Genomic DNA, 22,388 nt, shown 5'->3' with positions numbered 1-22,388 from the left:
TACTCCAGCTGAGACCTAAATATCGAGAAAGAGGCAGGCAGGACAAGATCTAGGGGAAGAGCATTTAAGCTCAAAGAACAGGATGTACAAAGGCCCTGAGGTATACCAAACTGGGACACTTAAGGAATGGTGTTAAGAAGAAATTGTGATGGCTCATTTGTCTTTAGCACAATTTGCTGCTATTCTTCTACTCAAAAACCAGACTTACTTTTAGATTAGTCCAAGAGGTGTTCATTATCATGACAAAAAAGAAAAAGAATCTCTTCATCCTTTTCCAACTTAACTGAAACCCAAAATGTAGGCTGATTTCAAAGGAAAAATCAAAAGGGAGTTGAGAGGGGAAGTGGTGGCAGAGGTGAGCTGAGCAGAGACAAAGCTGTGAAAACACAGTGTGTCAGAGCTGGGGTGAACTTTGGGGGCAATCTGCCTCATTGTAAGGATGAGGAAGCTGAGACCATGAGCCTTCAAGGGCTTCACTGCAGACCTACAGCAAGACAGTAGCAGAACCAGGACCACAACACAGGCCTCCAACTCCAAAACTACACAAGGCGTTTCATTATATATGGCATATATAATATATATTAGCCATTCTTGTTCTAACTTACTAGGAATTCCAAATCCATTCTAAGTTAGAGATAAAGCAGAACACCTCTTGGGAAAACCAAGGCAATCGGAACTTCTGACAGGAAGCAGAAGCCATTGGAACCCAGCATCCTGACAGCTCTCCACAGCATGGCTGGACTATGACTATTGCCTTCCACAATGCCTCTTCACTTTTTAACGTTCATGGCCCATGAATATGCACCAGAAAGATGCACCAGAAGGTAAAATGCTGCCTAGAAAATATATATATATATATGATAATAAAGGGCATGAGTAGTCCTGAGGCCAAAGGCTCTCTCTACAGACTCTAATTCAAAAGTTGGACCATTGTAGCTTCCAGTGGAAAATGAGATAAAAATCCAGGTTATAAGTAGCTTTAGATTCATACTTTAAAATCTTCAAGAACCAGGCTCTGTTTCCACAGCTCTGTTTTACATGCTTATTTTAGGAGTTTCTTGATGGAAACCTAAACCTTGAATGTTTTTCCACAAACCATTAATCTTTAAATATAATTCAAGGAAAAGGCTATGTGGCAAACGCTAGCATCCAGAATTGATGAAAAACAAAAGAGGCCTCGGGTTTTTAGAAGTACCTGCAGGCTGGGGCCTTAGGAACCAGTTCCTCCTGTCACCATGGCAACACGCATGGAGGTGGCACAGCATCTCAAGCACTTCCCCTCGTTTCTCCTCTGAAACTGGAGATCATTTAAGGTTACCTAGGATGGCATAAGAATAAAGAAATTAGGGAAGGGAGGAAGGAAGGAAAACTTAAAGGTGTGTATCATTCCCTGGAAGTCAAGATAAATCATGGAAACTCATAGTTCTCTAAGTAAATTTCCATCTCTTTGTCCTCTTTTGTGGATTCTCTCCAAGTGAAAAAGTCAATTACTCTCCCCACACTTGCTCAAACTTGGACCTATTGCATTAATATCAGCTTAGCAATATCTGTTTGTTAAGTGCGTGCTGTTACCAGAGCAATTTGTGGAAGCATAAAAGATAGAGAAAATACATTATCTCGGGATTCTAGGTGATATAATCTAATTGAGAAACAAAATTAACATTCTGAAAATTATTTAAGAATATTCTTGTGCTAGATGGTCTCCAAAGATGGTTCCATAATTCCTCTCCCTTTCTACAAGCATGCTGCTCCACCCTTTAAGAGGTGGATTCCATTTCCCTTCCCCTTCTAACTGGGAGAGCTTTGTGACTTGCTTTTGACCAAGATAGTGGTAGGACCACTTTAAGAAGACCAGAAAATCTGTATAAAGAGGCATGAATAAGAGTCTCAACCTACTGGTAAGAGTTTGAAATTCACCCTAGGGATTTTTAGATGAGACTTTTCCCAGTTGTGATTTACCGTCTATTTTGAGGCATGGCACTGGTGTCCTACCTTTTACCTACTGATATTTTAGAGCAGTGGTCCTCAAAATTTGCTGTACATTAGCAACACCTTGGGAACTTTTAGAGCTCTCAATTTCCAGGTTACACACCAAACTGCTTATGGTAAAATCTCTTGGAGTAGAACCAGGCATGTTTTTAACCTCCCTAGATGATTCCAATAATGTAAACAAATTTATGAGCTAGTTTTAGGTTTTAGACAATTGCCCTTTTCAACTCTAGGCATAAATGACTCAAAAGACAATAATCCTTTGAACTGTTCAGCAATCTAAGAATATCTCCCCTAATATGTGCCATCTCAAAATGCCCAGAGTGGGCACCTTATATGTGACACTGGACCTGAGTCTTTAGAATTTTTTTTTAATATTTTATTTACTTACTTGAGAGAGAGAGAGAGAGAGAGCATGAGCACTGGGAAGGGGCAGAGGTAGAAGCATGCACCCAGCTAAGCAAAGAGCCCAACATGGGGCTCAATCCCAGGACCCTGAGATCATAACCTGAGCTTAAGGCAGACACTTAACCAACTGAGCCACTCAGGTACCCTGAGAATTTTTTTATCTCCCCTAAAAAGGTATCTGCTAATGGCACAGTGGATGATTGACTATCCATTTTGATTATGCCTCATTGTAATAGCAACACAATAATAATTAGCCACATTTTATTTAAAAAAAATAAAATTCATGAAAATGAATCAAGCTACAAGCAGGTTCCCAGGTGCCACCGACTGAACAGACTAGACAAGAAAGCACAATATCCATTATAATCTCTTCTTAACTAACCTAACTTGACTTTCAAATAGAAACCAGTGAAGATATGGAGAAAAGAAGAAAATACCAAAAAAGAGAGGAGAAAGGATGAGCAGAATCCAGGATTTTACAAAGGAGGAAGCATTAGACACACACACACACACACACACACACACACACATTCAAAATCTGACTCCACCATTGCCCTCTCAAAAGCAAAAGTTTTTAATAAGAAGAAAATCCCAGTAGCAATAGAAAACAAAAAAGAATATCACTAGAAAATCAAAAATTTTGAGGAATTTATTAAAGAAGAAAGATAGGTGGTATTAGACTAAGAGTAAAAAAGACCTGAGAAAATCAAATCCATGTGTAAGAGAACACTGCTCTGGATTGGTTCTATGAGTGCTCTAAATTCAATCAATAGCTATAAAGAGTTGGAGGAAGCCCAGAGATATCACTGGATTAACTAATTGAATAACTATATATAAAAATATGCACTTACCGTCCCTCACTTCATTTCCCTGAACATGCAATGAAACAGGAGTAAGATGTGTAAGCACATAATAAACAAAAATTTAAAGCATAGCAAATATTTGTCAATAATGATAATAGAGTGAACAGGTCAAATATTCCATATTAAAAGACAAAAAAGCCCAAGTTGAGTTTACAAATATTTATTTTCCATTTACAAAAAAACACATCTCAGCAAAATAAAACAAGACCAAATATTGAAGAATGTAGAAAACAAATTATATCAAAAAAGAAGCAAATGTAGCAATATTAATATTAAATCAAAGTCAAATCAAAGTCAAAAAACATTAAAAGGGAAAAGCGTGGGTTCCATTTTGTATTTATTCTTTAAAATATAATACACTAAGAAACCATAACACTAAGATCAAGGATCTTTATGCAGTTATCATGATAGCTTCAGATATCATGTCTTCACACTGAACATTTTTCTTAGTGAAACCTTGAAAGTGCACATATAATTTAATCTGTGTGCTTGGTTTCCACTGGGTCTCAGAGAGGTGGTTTTGAGGAACCCCTGAGAACACTGTCTGCCCTGCCTGAATATAAAAGAAAGAAAAAAATGACAACAGGAAGCAGAGTGTTTTTCTAAATAGGGATTTTATTTATATGTGTGCCTGATTCAGAGTCTGAGAGGACTTTAGTTAACTTCACATGATTTGGGGATTGTGTAAAAGCCTGACAGTCCCCAAACATGAAGGTTGCTCAGTTCTGTATTTGGAAGAACACCTCAGAGACAGTAAGCCCTCTCCTTCTGGAGAAATCTGAGCTGATGCTGGAGATCTTCTTGCAGGATGGTAGAGAAAGGACACGTGCATGAAATGGGTGGTCAGCTGGACTGTTTCATCCAGATATTTTATTGTAAACTCACAAACCCATGAATGGTACCAATATAAACTGAATAACCACATCCGAGTTGGCAAGTAAATTTTTTTAAAGATTTTATTTATTTATTTATTTATTTATTTATTTATTTATTTATTTATTTATTTTGACAGAGAAAGAGAGCACAAGCAGGAGGAGAGGCAGGCAGAGGGAGAAGGAGAAGCAGGCTCTCAGCTGAGCAGGGAGACCAATGCCAGGCTTGATTCCAGGACCCCGGGATCAATCCGGTACGTCTAATCGGAGTGACCTGAGTTATAATTTCCAAACCTTCACTCCCCTTGCATCCCACCCCCACAGGAAAGCACATACCTCCCAGCCTTGATCGTGTGACTTGCACTGATCAATACAATGTGAGTGGGCATGCCCCGCCAACTAGGAGAAGATGCCTTACACATGACTGTGGTCTGGCTAAGCATCTTGTGCCTGCATCTCTCTTACAAGATGGTCGTCTTAGTTTGCTAAGACTTCTGTAACAAAGTACCACAAACTGAATATCTTAAACAGAAATTCACTCTCTCACAGTTCTGGAGGCTGAAGTCCAAGATCAAGGTGTCAGTATGGTTGGTTCCTTCTAAGGTTGATAAGGATCTGTTCCAGTCTTTCTGTTTGACTTGTAGGTGGCCATCTTCTCACTGTGTCTCTTCACATGGCGTTCTTCCTCGGTGTATGCCTCCAAGTTTTCTTTTTATAAGGACACAAGTCATATTGGATTAAGGCCACTGTAATGATTTCATTTTAACTTGATTACCTCTGTAAGGAACATATCTCCAAATAAGGTCACATACTGAGTCAGGACTTAAACATATAAATTTTGTGAGGATACAACTCAACCCATAACAAAGAGCATATCTCAGAGAGAAGCTGCTCATTCAGTATGGAAGAAAGAGGCCATGTGTAGTAGACCTGCTAGAGACCTGTGACCCTTATATTACATGAGCAAGAAATAAATGTGTATCGTTAGCCACTGAGACTTAGGGTTTGTTTATTACGCAGCACAATTCACTAAAATCTGACAATGATGCTAATTTACTAGGTGATCTAATAGCAATTAACTAGGAAATCCCTTTAAAACCAGAGTATCTTACCCTGTAGGAAAAGGAACTCCACCAACCATTTTCGATGAGCAGTTAGTTATATGGCATCAGTAAGCTCAGAGGTGCCTAAAATACAGAGATAAGGAGAGCACATAAGTGATGGGAACCACAAAAAGAACTCCTGGGTGAAATAAGGAGAGCACTTGGGGACTCAGCCCTGCCCCTTCCATTTCTTATGTTCAAAGTTAGTGGGATTTCCAAAGAGCAATCCGTTGAGATAATCATGGTGTCCTAAGGTGTTCTTATAAGCAATATGGAGGAATTTGTAAGTAAATGGTGTCCAACATTCAAAGTACCAAGAGTAAAGAATTTCCTACTCTGTTTATTCAATGTAACATGGCAGATGATGTCAAAAGAAAAATGAGCTCAGACCTCAAGTGTTAAGTTCAATGTCTACATGCTTATAACAGAAAGAAGTTTAAGAAAAACTTTCTTACTCAACTCTTTATTATCTTTTGGACTATTTTTTCCCCTTACAAAGACAGAGAGAAAGTCTGCCTAAAATATTTTACTCTCCAGACAGATAGGTAACATGTTATAGAAAATTCTGCTCTGAACTCCTAACCACTGGACTTCAAAGAAAACATCTCAAAGCCATTACAAGCGACCCATGATTTTATATTTTTACTTCTCTCTACCTTGGATTTGCTTTCTGACATTTCATTGTAATCCACTGCTATAGCCTTCCAATTACTTCTATTCCCAAGAAATTTTTTTCCCTAAGTCATAGGTTTAGATAGTTTGAGTTAGCCCAGAGAGGATGAAATCCAGCCCTAGTTTTGATGGGCCTCAAGACTTCCTCTTCATCTGAAGGATGTGTGTAGCTTTAGTTGGCTCACAAGGCCATAAAAAGATCACACAGTCAGATCATTAAGAGCATGGTGTATGGAGTCAGACAACCTCAGCTCAAATACTCCGCCATGTGCCTTGAGCAACTCTTTAACCTTATAGGCCTTACTGTGCTCATCTGTCAAGTGAGGCCAATGATAGTACCTCGCTCCAGGGAAGTTCTAAAGATTAAGTAAGCTAATGCCCCTATGTACCCGGCAAATTGTAAGGGGTCAGTGAATATTCATTATTATCAAGATGGCTTTGAAATCCTCTTCTGGAGAGAGAGCTAGCAAATTGGTCACCACTGGTCCAGATATGCCTAAGTTTTGGTTTGGGTGGCCTGGGAATCTTGGCAGCTTTTGCCAAAGGCATATCCAAGTCTGGAACTACTGTAGGGTTCACCCGTGGCCATAAGAAGGAGGAGGTAAAGTTTGCTCTCTCTCCAGTACCACTCATTCACAGAAGAAAAGAGGGAAATGTTTCTGTTTCAGTGTTGAGTATACCATCACATTTCTCTCATTCAACAAATATTGACAGTTCTCACCATGTACCAGGCATAGTACAGGAGGTGGGGATGCAGCAGTGAAGAGAAATACAAAATTTTTTTGCAATTTGGAGCTTCCATTATAGTTGGGGGTGGGGACTTAAAACAAATAAAATAAATTAATTATTCTTAAAAACAAGAGTCACAAAGAATTACAGGGCCTGGGACCCTCCCATAACATTGCACCAGACTCTGTTGCCAACTAGATTCACTCTTCTCCTCTACTAAACATATTTCCAGGCCCACAATGTCTTGTTGCCATTGGTTGACATACATTTTAAGGTCCAAAGATGAAACAAATGCTTATGGAGTTGGAGTCCACAGGTTTTAGGTCCAGTCCTGGCTTGACCAGACTTAAGCATGTAACTCTGGCCATGTCACAAAAATATGAAATTTAGCTTGAGTTTTGACTGTGTAAAATAATGGAATTGATCAATCACTGGTTTTCAAAGTGGTCTTAGGACACAGAAATTTCAACATTACCTTGGGACTTAGAAATGCAAATTCTCAGACCTCGCTCCAGAACTACTGAATCATACCCTCTCGGAGTGGGAGCCAGCAATGTGAGTTTCAACAAGACATTTAGACTTTTTCTTAAAAAAAAAAAATCAATCTCAATGCAAATCCCAAAAGAAAATCCTTCTCCTTTTAGCCAGGCCTCCTCCAGAACTTTTATAAGCAATACTCAATCTAAAATCTCACTTTATGATCTAAAAAATAATTTTTTTTACAACTTACAGTCTTTCCAAGTATGGGAGTTTAAAAAATATTTTGTGCTTTTCTCTCTTAACATTCTTTTTGTGCTAAATTACAAGTATGTTTGATTCCACTTCATAAGCTAATTAGTGATGGTGACTTCCAGCCTCTTTCCTGTAAATTCCTTCAAATCCTGAGTGCCTACTTTCCATGTTCACTGCATATTAACAATGCCTGCTAGCACAGAACCTCCTTCCCTTGCGATTCTCCAGCATTTCACACAATGTGAAACAAATAGCCTGTACCCCCTTCCCCATAAGGAAGTGCAGCTGTTTTTAAAACAAGACATGAGCATAACTCAACAGGACAATACAACCACCACCATGTGAAATGGATGAGGAGGTGAAATGGATGTTTCACCATGTGAAACAGGAAAAAGAGGAACTCCTGGCAGGTATCATTAGGCAGAGTGTTCAGGGCAATCCAAATAAAATGTAAGTGTGGTGCAGTTGCAACTCTTCTTTTACTATTTCTGAGTATTTTAAAAATTAATTTTAAATTTTAAACTAAAAATTCTATTCCCTTTCCACACTCTCAGCACTTGGATGTGAATTCTTTGTCTTTCCCAACAGTGTTCCCACTACCTCATTCCAAGCCATCATAACCCCATGCCTGGCCTACTGCTATGCTCTTCTAAGCTGTCTTCTATTTTTCCAATGAAGACTTGATATTGACCAATTTTGCTCAATGGGTGGAGGCATACACTGTTTCAGGAAGGACATTTAAGTATTTCAAAGACTGTTGAGGGTGGTCCACCAAGAGTGGCTCGGTGTGACAGATAAGAGCAAAGAGTGCCAGAGTCTCCATGCACTTTCTCTTATAACTTTTCATTCTCAGAACAGAACTGAGTTTTCCAGGAATATTCAGATGGGATAACTTGGATGTATGTCAGCCCAAGCTACCCTGTTTGAAGGCAATCTTTTTTCAGTCATCTGGGGGAACATATTTTTGTTTGTAAAGAGATAAAGTTTCAAAGTAAGGACCCATTCATGGACAGCTATCTCATGGAAGCTATAAACATTTTTTGAGTTGTTTGTTTACTTGTCCTTAAAGATAATTTGGCAAAGAAGAAGCTAGCTCACTTCAGGACCCAAAGTTTACTGTGCGTAGTTTGGCTTTATTTGCATAATGTTAATATTACACAGAACTCTCTGGTTCCCAAAGCAATAGAAAAATAAGATGTGTTAACAAAACTGCACAGACGAGCAGTAACCAGAATCAGGGATTGTGAACTTAATTATGAAAAGTGACGTCCAAGAAATTAATGAATCAGCTGTCTCAGAATATGGTCAGCAGTGATGATCTCGAGGTTAACATCGTGACCAATGAAACAGACTAACATTTATCAAGAAATCACTTTCAATCACAATAATATATATTCTTATCTGAAAATTGGATGTGAGGCTATACTAACCGTTCCCTGAGACCCTTCCAGCCATAATATTCTAGTATTTGATGATTACACAACATCTTTGAGGTAGAGCTGATTATCATCCAAACTGCCCTTGAAGATCTATTAGCCTAGATGTTATATGAGTTCCCAAAGTAGAATCCAGAGAACCAATTCCAGGCCTATCTACTCAATCAGGGTTTTGCCGCAACTACGAATAATTACAGTTTTATCAGAAGTCTTAAAACCTTTATTCAAAGTGCCACTAATTCAGAAGCAATCAACAAGTAGTGGAGAAACAGAAGATATTTATTAAAGAAAAATTACCTGGCTTGTAAAATCATCCATATGGCTCTGGCCTGCTAGACAATGGTGGGAAAGACCTCATAAAAAAGGGGGAGAGAAGTAAGCTTGAAAAGGAACAACTAATTGAAAATGTCCAAATGCAGACCAACTCCCTGGCAAAAACAACCTATGTACTGTGATTTATGGGATTCTGGGAAAAGCCAACCATACCAAAAACACTACCTACCCTAATCAGCCTTTGTTAGGCTTTAAATTTTTCTGTTATTCATTCTTACTTTCATCCTACTCCTTGGATTGGAAACTTATGAAAACTTCGAAATATTATCAACCATTACCACCTTAACAGAAAATTCTGTTTTATCAGATTAGCTACTCGCACCTTCATCAGGACTCCATCAGAGAATACTAACAGGTAAAGGTTAGAATGGAGGAAGAATTTATCTAAGTCTAGAGCCTCTAAAGGTTAGGAAAAATGGAGTGACATGGTGAGGAATCCTGAGGTCCAAAAATAAAGAGAGAGAAGTAAAGCAAGTTTAGGAGTAGGGAGAAAGAAAAGGAAACTAACATTTGATGCATAGCTACTGTGTGCTAGGCATACCTCTAGATGCTTCACATATATGTTTTCATTTTATCTACAGAATAACCTACTGGTTAGATAATATTAACCACATTACAATATTTTTATAATAGCTATATTATTTTACAGCTGATAAAACTATAGGCTCAAAGGAGATAATAGATTGTCCAAGTTTATAGAGCTAACAAATTTACATTCAGATCTCTGCGACTCCGGAGCCTGGGCATGTTTCTCTCTACTACAAGGCTTCCTAAAATTCAGAAATCTTATCTCTAAGACTTGTGTTCCCCAAGCACTTCATTACTTACTGAGTAGGCCCTGAGGAAGAAAGGAATGGAAACCCCATTTACCCCCTTCCCAATTTTTCTTTAAACCAATGTTTTTCAAATTTTGCTTTTAGCCATGAAAACTTGTCTTCAGAATAATCTTAAGTAAAACCCAATCCATCTACCATGGTAGCCCCAAGGCCTCTTCATGGAATGACATGGGTGCCATAGAGAAGCTTTAAAACCACTGCAAAAAAAAAAATGGAAACAAATACTCCACAACTTAATGTATATCAATGGCTACTAAGCAAATGTAAAGGAACTCCAAATCATTAGTCATTAAGAAAATGCATATTAAAACAGCAATGTATAACCATTACACACCTACTTGAAAATCTAAAATTCTAAAAACCAGGTTAACCAAGATGTAGAGCAACCGAAACTCTTAAATATTGCTAATGAGAATGCAAACAAGTAGGGCCACTTAGAGAACAGTTTGGCATTTTCTTATAAAGTTAAAACATACCATTACCACACACAATCCAGTAATTTTGCTCCTAAGTACTTATCCAAGAGAAATGAAAATATATGTCCACACCAAGAATCATACATGATTAGTCATAGAGTCCATAATCAGAAAGAGCCCAAATGTTCACCAACAAGTTAACAGGTAAAAAAAAAAAAAATTGTGGTATTCCATACAATGAAATAAGAATCAGCAATGAAAAGGGAAAACTACTGATACACTCAACAACATGGATGAATCTCAAAAATATGCTGGGTAATAGAAAGCAGACACACACACACACGAGTATACTATGATTCCACTTACATGAGATTCTAGAAGAGACAAATCTAATCTACAGTGATTGAAAGCAGGTTAGCAGTTATGTAAGGTTGGGGTGTGGGATGGAGAAAAATTGTGGAGGAAGGACTGTGTTTTGGGCTGACAATGGTATTTTATATCTCAGCCACATGATGATTTTGTGGGTGCAGAAATTCACTGAAACTCAAGGAACTGTATACTTATACAATGTGTGCATTTTACCTAAATAAGGTTGGTTTATTTAAAAATACCACTATAATTACCAATGAATTGTTGAGAAAGATCTGGGCACAATTACATAATCACTCAGGTGACATTTGGTCCTTTCTTCTCATTGAATTTTTTAATTTCTTCCAGTCTCTAACTCAGCTCTGCTCTCTTCTACAGCCCCATGAAAGATGGCAACTCCATCTGTCCTGCAAACTTTCAGCCGACTTCATTACAAAAATACCCCAGGACCAAAGCCAGAGCTAATGAGCATCTTAGACCACTTGGAAGAAGAAAGGCTATTTTTTGGCTGAGGATAATTGAGCTTCACTTCAAATCAGAATCTAAGCTATTATTTTCTCTGTACCAAATCCAAATCACTCAAATTCCTGAAGTTTGTCCATGGTTATTGTCCACCTGATGCCAAAATTTTCTGATGAAAAGTGAAACATTCAGCCAGTTGTGTGAATTCTTTGTCCTGAAATCTAAAAGCTCAGCCATCTGGCAGGTTAGCAGAACAGCTGAACAGTCAACTGATGCTCCTACTATAGATGGAGAAGCCACAGAATTGTGCGGATAAGATCTGCAAAAATCAAAATGCAAAGGCCCCATGCCAATGCTCCTCATTATTGATAAAGTGGGATCCACAGCATAAAAATCATGGAAATTTGGAGTAAAAAAAATCCTGTCCTACTGCCTCTGTTTACAGAGAAAGAAATTGAGGAAACTCCTTCCCATCCTTTAAAACCTTGATCAAATGCCATCTCCTCTGGGTAACCTTTTTCCACCTCCCCCAGGCAGTTATCTACTCTGGCTCCCACAGCTGACTACTAACACTTACCCCATCACATACAATCTATCTGTTTATGCATCTGTCTCCTCCACTTGTACTGTAAACTACCTAAGAACAGGGCCATAAGCTCTGCACACTCAAATTCAAGAACATAGAGTATTCTCAAAGAATGATTATTAGATGAACTTCAGTTGAGAATCTGGATAAATTTGCACTCCAAATAGATTCTTTCTCCATACCCGTGTTGAAATGGTGGTAGTGAAATTCAATAGAAATTCTAGACTTACAATTAGTCCTGGGCACTAAAATCTGAGGTTGCATGTTCTTTGGACAAAGAGAACAACTAATAAAACAAACTGTAATAAGTCAGCACAGTTCCTGGTATATTATACGAATATTGTAACTTAGAGAAATTAAAATACAATAATAAACATTTGATGTGTTAATATCAGCTTAAACATAATAGTGATAGTAACTAACATTTGAGTATACAAGAGGCTATTCTGAGACATTATATTGTATTCTATGTTTAACATAATTGTATTTCATCTTTATTACTAAAGCTATATAGAACTTGACGTTACATTTTGAGACTGATCCTTACATCTCCCCTACCTGTGACTAAATGAAAACAAAGATGACGGATACTAATTAAATTCACTGTGTTGATCATGTTGCAATATAAACACATATCAAATCATTATACACTTTGAACGTATATAATATACATATATCAAATCATAATACATCTTAAATTTATACAATTCTAAGTGTGAACTACATTTCAATAAGACTGAGAAAATAAATAAAATGGACTAGTAAGCCAAATGAAAAAACTTTTTGAAATTAAAAAGGAGAGAAAAGAAAAAGAAAATAAATAAAATTTTCAAATGACCGTTGTCAAACTTGCATTAGCAATCTTTGCTTTCAGATACCATGCCCATGGACTATCATGACTTTACACTTTTAAAAATTAGACTTACTTAAAAAACTTTAGACGTCAGATTATTCTTCTACAATATTTTGATTAAGAATGTAAGGGATAGGGACACCTGGGTGGCTCAGTGGTTGAGTGTCTGCCTTTGGCTCAGGGCGTGATCCCAGGATCCGGGATTGAGTCCTCCTTGCATGGAGCCCACTTCTCCCTCTGCCTGTGTCTCTGTCTCTCTCTCATTGTCTCTCATGAATAAATAAATAAAATCTTTAAAAAAAAAAAAAAGAATGTAAGGGATAAAAGCATGCAGGTCACATTTCATTAAATGAAAACAATGCCCTTTAAAATCCTGAAGAACTGAACTTAGAATGAATTTATATGAGGCACATGTTCCCAAACTTTGGCCCAAAATATTTTCCCTGTCTGTTGTCTGTCATCATGGAGCTGGAGAAGATTCAGTAGATAAGGCAAAGTATAAACCTGACAAAATGGAATCTAGTCGGGACTATCGGATTGGAGATTTCCATAAAAGTGAAAAAAAAAATGACTCTTTCCATGGAAGGCTTAAATTCAGTTGAATTTGTTCAATAGTAAGCCCTTTGGCAAACAAAATTAATGAAGTTTTTTTTAAGATTTTATTTACTTATTAGAGAGAGAGAAAAAACACAAGCTCGGCAGGGGAGGGGCAGAGGGAGAGGGAGAAGCAGACTCTCCACTGAGCCCAATGTGAGCCTCGATCCCAAGACTCCAGTGTTCATAACCTGAGCCGAAGTCACACACTTAACCAACTGAGCCACCCAAGTGCCCCTGGAGACTCTTTTTTTAATTAAAAAAATATATTGGTGTGAAATATATATCTATATTGTTTTATATATATATATATATATATATATATATATATATATAGGTACAGAAGCATTTTCAAGGTAGCATCTAGTTATTAGGCTCTTGATATTTCCAACCCTAGAAGAAAAAATGTCTTCTGCTTCTCTTAACCATTCAGAGCACTAGAATAAAATCTTGGACACAAGGTCTTATACACAAGATTCAAAAATGAAGGTTTATTGAATCAATGAGTGAGTTCAAATGATCTTTTCTCTTTTTTTCCAGCCACTTTTCTACATCTACACTAAGTCCTTAGAGACTATTGCCCACACAAAGAGTCTTTGCAATTCTGTTCAAGCCACTTCTAGCCTCAGGCAAATGCAGAGCCTGCCCTTTCTTCCCTCCATTACCCACCTGTCTTTGACTTCTCAGGGCCCCAGTTGCTCCTCTTGACCACAGTCCTTATCTCACCACAAGAAGACCCTCCCAGGGACCTACAATCTCAATTCAGGGCTTCATTTCATTTCTAATTTGTAATGACTTGGAGAAGACACTCAAGATAATCAGGGTGCAGAGGTGGGTATTTTTTTTAATTTTAACAGATTTCATAGCTTTCCCAACTGATTATAAGTGTCCAAACTCATGAAGAAGTGTGAGCTTTAGGTGAAACCTCCTATGAATGCTCTTGAAGTGGACAAAAATAATTGTATGATTTTAATATTGCGGGAAGTGAGGCAAAACTATATAATGTAGAGTGGAACAAAATACCTGTGTTTGCATCTGACAAATGTGAGTTCAAATCCTAACTATGCTGCTTACTGGTAATTTGAGTTTGGACACTTTCCAGAGCTTTGATCTCTCACATGTAAGAAGAATGTCATAGAGCCACCGAAGGCCTGAATGAGATTGCTAATTGAAGGAACTAGAGGCACATAATGAGCATTCAGGAAACGCTAACTGACCTGCCATGCTTCTAATTTAAGAAACAAGAGAAGTGACCATTAAAATTATAAACCCTAAACTCTATGACACCTCTGGTTGAGTTTTGGGGATATGCCTCAAAAAAGCAATTTTGTTTTCCTCCTTGGTAATATGTTCTTGTCACAATCAGGACACTGGCTGGTATGTAATGTCTTTTACTTGGAGAGCACCTAAGAGCACATAGAAGGGCAATACGGATTGCTTTTAGGGCAGAAAACAGTCACAACACAAAGAAATAACTCACCTATTTTATAGCAAAGTCCAAAATAGGCACACAGCACTTATAGGAATTCAAGTGTATGTGCATGCGCACACATGAGCGCTTGTGTGTGTGTGTGTGTGTGTGTGTGTGTGTGCAGAGAGAGAGACAGAGACAGAGGTGGGGCAACTATTCAAACTTGCCCTTAGACTATACTACCTAGGGACAAGGAGGACATGACCAAAGCACTCTGAGAAACCACAGGAGTTGAAATATTAAGAGCAATTAGAGACTTTCAAGGATAATCTTGTCTTACACTGATTTTAGAACCTAATCCCTGAAGTAAAATCAGATGCCACTTCCTATTAAAAATGTGGATTCCAATGGCAAAATACAAACATTTGACATTCACACACCACTTTTAAATTTTTTCCCTGATTTCTGTCTTTGTTTTAGTAGTATCATTTGATTTATCTGAAGGCTAAAAACGTATTTTATTTTTTTATTTGAAACATAATGATATGCCTTTAGGCTTCTGATTTTCAGCAAATTTTAAGCTGTCAAAGTCCAAATACTGAATCATTATTGCCACAAACTAAGGCCATTCATTAAATTACAAGGAGAGGGTCAAAAGAGCTTGACTTTGGAATTCTTGGAGCAGCATGGTTTCTCTGGTCTATACCATCTGCCTCTGGGAAGCCTTGGGTCATCCCCATATCCAAGTTGAAGCTGACCATATTGTTGGCGTGTGATTTTGCAGAATGATGTGTGTTTCTTCATGGACCAAGAAATACAAAGAGCATTTTAGTTATTTTTAATGTTGCTCTTTATCATGGTGGAGGCCTATGATGTAACCATGAATCTTGTAGTACTACCCACTCTCCACCAGAAAGGCTTTTTATCACTGTCCACTCTCTTACTCAGAAACCTGATTTTTTAATTTTTTTTATTTTTTTTAATTTTTATTTATTTATGATAGTCAGAGAGAGAGAGAGAGAGAGAGAGAGAGGCAGAGGCACAGGCAGAGGGAGAAGCAGGCTCCATGCACCGGGAGCCTGATGTGGGATTCGATCCCGGGTCTCCAGGATCGCGCCCTGGGCCAAAGGCAGGCGCCAAACCGCTGCGCCACCCAGGGATCCCGAAACCTGATTTTTTTAAAAGAGAATTTGATCACAAGCAATATATACATATACTATACAACCAATCCGTTTTTAAGCATGTAGAGAAATTGAGTTCCTGAATAAAAATCATTTTGAAGAAATACAAAATTCAGGGCAATTCTAGTTAAAAGGTTGTCCTGTAATCTTTGGTGCTTCTTCATACAACCTGCAGAGAAAATCCTGGAAAGGCAGAGATTTGACAGCAAAATATTTGTGTCCTACCGTCTGTGGTGGAAAAGAGAAAGTCGTGTTACTTGTACTTCTCTGAATCAGCCCTGTAGCTCATCTCCCAGCAACTCCTTTGGGCTGACTTCACACCATCCCCACATGTCTTTAATGGAGATTTGTTATAAACCTGGGAAAGCCTTGGTCCCTACAGAGACACACCTAGAAAGAAACTCGGTCAGCCCATACTACCAAAGGGAGTGAAAGTAGATTTGCAAGTAAAAGAGTAGTTCCAACTCCTTGAATTGGCCACACCATACTTTGCTTTTCACAGCCAAACTTTCTGAGTTACTCTGAGAGTGACCTCGACACACATCAACCTTTTACACCTGTGATACCACCAACCCCACTATGATACAGATTCCTCATATTATAGACACTAATCATCTATGAGTGATCAAAAGGAAGCTTCTTCCCCTCCATCTCTCTATGGATGACCTTCTCTTTCCGGAGAACCTCTGCTGACTTGGCTCCTGGGCTTTTTGCCATCCTGATTTTACTTCTTGGACTGCTCCTGCTCGTTCTGCCTCTCCTTTTCCAACCCCAAGAAGTAGCTGGTCCCTGAAGGAATGCTCTTTGCCCTCTCCTCTATTTCCACTCATCATTGGCTATTTCAGCCACGCTCAAGGTTTCAAGTCCATGTACTCGTGTGTATGGCTCCCAAGTCCCTCTCTCTCTAGCCATGACTTCTCTCAAAAGTTCCCATACTGATTTCCCAGATGCTTTCGGGATATCATGTCAACACCTCCAACTCAAAATGCACAACGCAATAAATCATTTCCAGGATTTACTACCCATTTTTATTATTTGCCCTTCTACTCTCTCAGTTATGCAGATTGAAAACCTTAGAGTCATTCTCCAAACGACTCTCTCCTTCATTTGCTAACCTTCAACAAGGTGCAAGAGCTTGGTAATCTCAACTCCTCAGCGTTTCCACCTGCAGTGTCTCCACTATACCTGCCATTGGCCCAGTTCAGTCACTTCTCTCCTGCCATCAGGAATCCTGTTTTCTTTACCTCTTTTATTTTCTTCAATTCATCTTCTAGAATGGGAAAAATTGTCAGTAGCATGATGACAATGACTGAGTTTTTATCATTGTTCAGCCAATGCCTACCAGGTTCCATCCTAAATATCATGCTTTTAATTTATGTGAGTACAGCCCTGATCATGTTATCTTTCCTTTTCTCTGATCTTCATTATTTTCCTAATTAAAGAAATGCTGTTTTGGATAGATAATGACCATGTCAATGGAAAGAGATCTCAGAGAATGCCTAGTGACCTAGAGTAAGAGAGAAAAGCTTGGGTTCTACCTGCATTTCTGACACCTATTCAATATGTTAGGAGACAGATTTTGGAGAAAACATAATGTGTTTGGGTTTTGACCTCAGGAATTTGAAATGCCAGGAATTTGTGGGATGTTGGGTAGAAATAGCCATAGGCATTGGTGATCATGAGAAAAGTCTCAGCTAGAGCTGAAGGATTTAGAGATAAAAAGGCAGTCCACTGAGCTGTTAGGTGTTTCACCTCTGGAGCCAGGTTACCAAATTCGAACCCATTTCTCCTGCTCACCAGCTATGAGAATCTCTCAATGTTCTTAACTTCATGCCTAATTGGCCCTCATTCTTAAAATGGCTTTTTGGGACACCTGAGTGGCTCTGGTGGTTAAAGCATCTGACTCTTGGTTTTGGCTCAGGTCATGATCTCAGGATCTGGGATCAAGCCCCGAGTCTGGCTCCACACTCAGTTTTGAGCCTGTTTGTCCCCCTCCTTCTACTCTTCCCCGCACCCGGCTCATGTGTGCTTCCTCTCTCCAATAACTAAATAAAATATTTAAAAATAAATCAATAAAAATAAAAATAAATAAAATGGCTTTAAAATCCCAATCTCTTAGTTTGTCATGAGAATTAAGTATCATGAGAACAGTGCCTGGCACACAGTAAGCACTAGATAGGTATTTGTTATAGTTCTATACATAATAAAGATTTAAGAGTGAATGAGATCCCTCAAAGAGAAATTAAAAAAAAAAAAAAAAGGAAGAGAAAGAACATGACCAGAGATTGCTCTGAGGAATTCTGGCCCGAAATAGGTACTAACTACAGAAATAATAATACATGGCTCTGACCTTCATGAGATTTATGATCCTATGAGAAAGGGCATAGCTTCTGTAGCTGAGACACAAGGACAATGTAACAGGAGAGCAAAAAGTAGAAAACTTTGAAAAAGAAACAGAATCTCTGTAACCAAGTACTATATCCACTTCTTAGGCATAAGTTCTAAGTGAAAAAGGAAGAACAAGATGAGAGAGAAAGCGTTCCTTTCATGTCAGGGCTCAGAATATGAAAATAATGATCAGTGTTGGTTTCTTCATCATCTGAAACCCCAATCTAGAGCTGAATCTCCAGCATTTACCTGCAAGAGTCCTTACCCTGAACCTAGGAGCATGGATCCTGGGAGCATTCTGTACTGGGGGTGTGGGGGGCGGTTGGAGATGGCTGACATGAGGGACACTGCCTGTGACCACTCTGGTGCTGGAGCTAGGTTTGAACATGCAAAACGACCAACCAACCAACCAAACAAACAAACAGAAGGCCGAACCCAGGAAACTGCATACAGGACAATTACATTCAACCCTGTTTGAATATTTCCCTCCTCCTATTTATAGCTTCTTCCCCTTTATTAAAGTTTCCAGTGATGTCACATTGCACTCTTTAGGGGAATGTGTTTACTTCTGCCAGCTGCCAGCTCTGATCCATCCCCCCAAAGAGCAGTAAGTACCAGGGTTTGGCCAGGGAAAAAGAAGCTACTTCCTGGCACAGTTCATTGGCCCAGCAAGGAGAGGCACAGCAGTGACCGAGAGCTGCTCAGGGAAGCTCAAGGTGAGGAGGCCCCCTCGGTCCCTTGTTTTCACTAATCCCCGGCAGAGACTTCCATGGCTGTGCCCCCCATGGGGATCCCGAACCCAACGTCAGGAAATCTGAGTTGTGATCCCAGCTCTACTCCTATCTCTCTCTATGACATTGAACAAGTCACTTAACCACTGCGCGTGCCTTGATTTCCTCATTAAACAGAGAGGTTGGGTGAGATGGTGTAGAAGGCACCTTCTGTGTCTCTCTAAATTGTCATGCCCTATAAAATCTGATGGGTAAGATTCCATCACAGGAGCAAAAACCCCAATTTCTCAATATTTACCATAGCTTATGCTATTATTGCTTCACATAAAGCCAGCTGCAGGTTTAGGCAACTCTCCAGAGCAACTGGCTCCCATGCAGTCCCATTTCAGGCCAATTCAGTCTCCGACGACCATCTGTACCACCACCCGGAACATGTCTCACTAGTTACATGTAGGACAGGCTGGCCCTGGAGAAATCATACCTGGGCTTTCCACGGCCTTAGCTGATAAGGGATATACCTCTTGTCCACTAAGTCGACATTGACCAGAATGAGTCACATCCCTGCCCTGGTGTTAGGGGAGGAGGGGCCCGAGAAGGAGGCGAGAAGTGGAAATTTCCATGTTCTCAGAAGGGGAGAAGAGCTGGATATTGCTGCATGCTAGTAATGTCCACGCTCAGTCCCCTATCCAGGACAGAGGCTTTTTACTTTTCCAGTTGTTTCATATGAAGTTCTGACAGTGTTTTGAGGTCAATAGAAAAGATATTATATTTTCATTTTACCAGGGAGGAAACCCAGAAAGGTTGAGCAACCAGTGCAATGGCACAGGGCTGCCTAATGTCTAGGATGAGACTAGATTCCAAGTCTCCTGCTCTCTGCTTCCCAGTGGTTTAAAGAATGCCAGATTTATATCTAGTGACCTACATTGGAATCCTGATCGCTCACTACATTGGCGGCCATTGCCTTCCCCGAGCCTCAACTTTCATATCTCCCTTAACAGTATCAGAGACCTAGTGCAGGGTCTGCTTGAGAGGATTAAGTAAGATAATCAAAGGGAAAGCATCTATCACAGAACAAGGCAAATATTAAGTAAGCAGTACATTTTGCCCATTTAATTGCACCACGGCATCCTCAACTGCTCAAAGACATACTATGTATTCTCACATCCAGAAAGCCCTGCATCGATGTTATAAATAAATCTGAAATAGAATTGTTTTTATTGGAAATCAACTATGGGGAGACTTTGACCCCTTTGGAGGCCAGGGAGATGTTACATTTTCCCCAGCACCTAGTGAAGTACCTAGAAGTACCTAGTAAAGTGTTCAAAGCACAGGCTTGTAACAACTGGGTGACGTATATGCCTGACAAGTAGACTGCATTGTGGCTCCTTTTTGTTGTTCCCATTCCTGTTTTGCTTCTGTTGTTTTCATTCCTTTTGTGAAATGGAAGGAAGGGAGGGAGGAAAAGAAGAGAGGTTGGGAAAAGAGATGCTATGGGCGGAGTATCTGTATGCCTTCCCCCAAATTCCCATGCTGAAATCTACTCCCCAGTATTTGGAGGTGGGGCTTTGGGAGGTGATTAGGTCTTGGGGGTGGGGCACTCATGAATGAGGTTAGTGCCCTTATAAGAAGGAAGCAGAGAGTTAGCTTACTCTCTCTCTACCATGTGAAGATATAAGAAGTCAGCCATCCACACTCCAGAAGAGGGTCCCCACCAGAACCTGATCATGCTGGAACCCTGATGACAGACAGTCTCCAGAACTATTAGAAATGCATTTCTGTTGTTTATAAGCCACCCGGCCTATGACACTTTGTTATAGCAGCCGGAACAGACTAAGGCAAGAAAGAATATGCCATTCACTGTCTCTGAACAGGGGATGAAAAACCATTAAGGACAGAAGAGGGTGTGGCTATTGATGTGAAGAATTCCTGAACCGTGTTCTTAGCAAGAAAATGCAAGGTAAGAGAAGAAATTCCTGGAGCTGGACACACAAAATTGCAGCCCTATATTGAATGGGCAGGAGAGGCACAAAGAGAAGGAAGACAGAGTTGTATGGGACAGAAGGACAACGTTCTTGCATCCCCTCCTCCACGCCACGAATGGAGGCTGCCGTGGCTCAGAGCTTGTCGTTGCCTGAGTCAAGGACCAAATCCCAACTTCATAAAACTGCTCTAATGATCCAGTGCCATGGGGGCCGTGGGCTCCTCCTTCAAACAAGTGACCTCGGCTGGTTATCTCCATGGTAACAGCTCACATCCCAAACTGTTCCTTCCTGTGTGGGAGGAAACATTTCAGAAATGGGGAAAGGCGAAAATTGAATAGTGGTTTTTCCCTCTTATGACCCTTCTTCTTTGGCAAATCACATCCTCTTCCTGAACATTGCAGTCTCCTGAGGAAACCGAGCACAGAAGGAAAGGTTCAGTGACTTCCATTTGCAGATGTCTGTCCAGGATGCATTTTCAAAAGTAGAAGCCTGGAGCTGCTTTGCCTTTGGTTTCATGCAGCACTCAGTATGTCACAGGTGGTTGCACTATTCTTGTCATTAGCAGCCGCACCCTATGCCCCACACACACACACCCAAAGAGAAAGGCCAGTGGGTCTTCCTCGTGGTAAAGGAGAGGGACTGCGTGTCAGAGAGGCCGAGTACTTTCTGTACAGCTGCAGAGCCACAGAGGTAGCCTAGAAAGCCAGACAAAATAAGGCTGAGTGTCTACTGAACCCCCATTTACACCCTGCCTGCCTGCGACCAGCCCCGGCCTGGGCAAGGAGCTGGTGCGTCTCCCTCAGGCCCTAGGCGCCACCTTCTCTCCCTGAACCATGACTCTCCCCCTGATGGTCTCCAGCACGAGGCCCAGCTGGGGAGTAAGGCGGGTAACCGTAAGCTCCGTCTGACCGAGGCTGTGTCTGGAGCATCCATTGCATTGTAAGCTCCACGTGCGGGGTGTTCCACGACGTGCATGGTCAGGGCGACACTGTACAGGCCGGTAAGTGACCCTCCTTCAGCTGAGCCCTGGAAGTGCGGGCCTGACCACGGAACCTCCAACTCTCAAATGTGCCATGGGGTCTACTTTCCAACCAGAATCATGAGCCAAGAGCACTCTTGCCCGGGCCCCATTTCAGCCTTTCCCAGTAACCCGGCTCCCATGGTGGTGTCCATGAAAGAAATCTTTTCCTGCGCAGCATCCCTGCCTGCCTCTGACGTACAAAGGTGTAATTAGAACAGCATGGAGCAAGCAGGAGGATCCATTTACCTCATCCCTAACATTTAAGTGCTTTAAAATATGTTTCTAATATCCTAGGTGCATGGGGCCAAATTCCCTTCTCAGTTTTTCACATGCATGAGTAAATCCACACAGACTAAACCCCTTGGGCCTTAGGTTCTGCTTAGAAGTTCTTTTTTTTTTAAAGAAAACAAATATTCCATTA

General features: G+C 40.1%; 1 long non-coding RNA gene across 2 annotated transcripts; it reads right to left on the bottom strand.

Annotated features, from left to right (window-relative positions):
• Positions 1-1,201: 1,201 nt before the first annotated feature.
• Positions 1,202-19,502, bottom strand: LOC106558317. 2 transcript variants are annotated; one of them, XR_005385003.1, is made up of 3 exons: positions 19,446-19,502; positions 5,245-5,319; positions 1,202-1,318 (listed from the first exon to the last, which is right to left on the bottom strand). It is a non-coding gene; the product is annotated as an uncharacterized LOC106558317 (long non-coding RNA). The 2 variants fall into 2 exon arrangements; XR_005385002.1 differs by lacking the exons at positions 1,202-1,318; positions 19,446-19,502 and adding exons at positions 4,263-4,909; positions 10,756-10,804.
• Positions 19,503-22,388: the final 2,886 nt, after the last annotated feature.

Source organism: Canis lupus, chromosome 37, assembly GCF_011100685.1.
Source record: "Canis lupus familiaris isolate Mischka breed German Shepherd chromosome 37, alternate assembly UU_Cfam_GSD_1.0, whole genome shotgun sequence".
Lineage (NCBI taxonomy): Eukaryota > Metazoa > Chordata > Mammalia > Carnivora > Canidae > Canis > Canis lupus.
The sequence above is the reverse complement of the archived record's forward strand: the minus strand, read 5'-3'. Positions and strand labels throughout refer to the sequence as shown.